We start from the raw sequence: 473 nt of genomic DNA, 5'->3' as shown, positions 1-473 counted from the left end.
ATCGTCACCGCAGTAGAGTTTCACCACCAAGTTCGGGATGGATTGGTGTGGTTCCTCTACGCCTAGGACACCAGAAGAAAGCAACAACCATTTCAGCAGACATGCGTATTTTCCGATGGATTTCCATAGTTCCAGATGCCTCCAAGCAAGCAAAGGTCGAAGGTTTTCGGGGTGATCGTCGCACGTCCTTCCCATTCAGGCGGCTTTCTCGACCTCTTCATATGAGGAATCTTTTCTCCTTCCGTTCGAAAAAAAAAGAGTGAGTTTTCTTTTTTCACCCGCAGAAAAAATGCTCAGCGCATGCATTTTTTTGTTCTTCCCAGTGTCAGTTTCAACCTTTCCTGCCATTTACCGCGCGAAATGGTCGCCTATTACGCGGCTCACAAACTCTGCCAGCTCGAGTGCAAGCTAAAGTTCCAGTTGTTCCGAATATCGGCTAACTCTCCTACTACCCGGAGGAGAAAGGGAAAATC

Source organism: Phalaenopsis equestris, unplaced genomic scaffold (assembly GCF_001263595.1).
Source record: "Phalaenopsis equestris unplaced genomic scaffold, ASM126359v1 Scaffold000240, whole genome shotgun sequence".
NCBI classification, from domain to species: Eukaryota; Viridiplantae; Streptophyta; class Magnoliopsida; order Asparagales; family Orchidaceae; genus Phalaenopsis; species Phalaenopsis equestris.
This window is presented reverse-complemented; position numbering follows the sequence as displayed.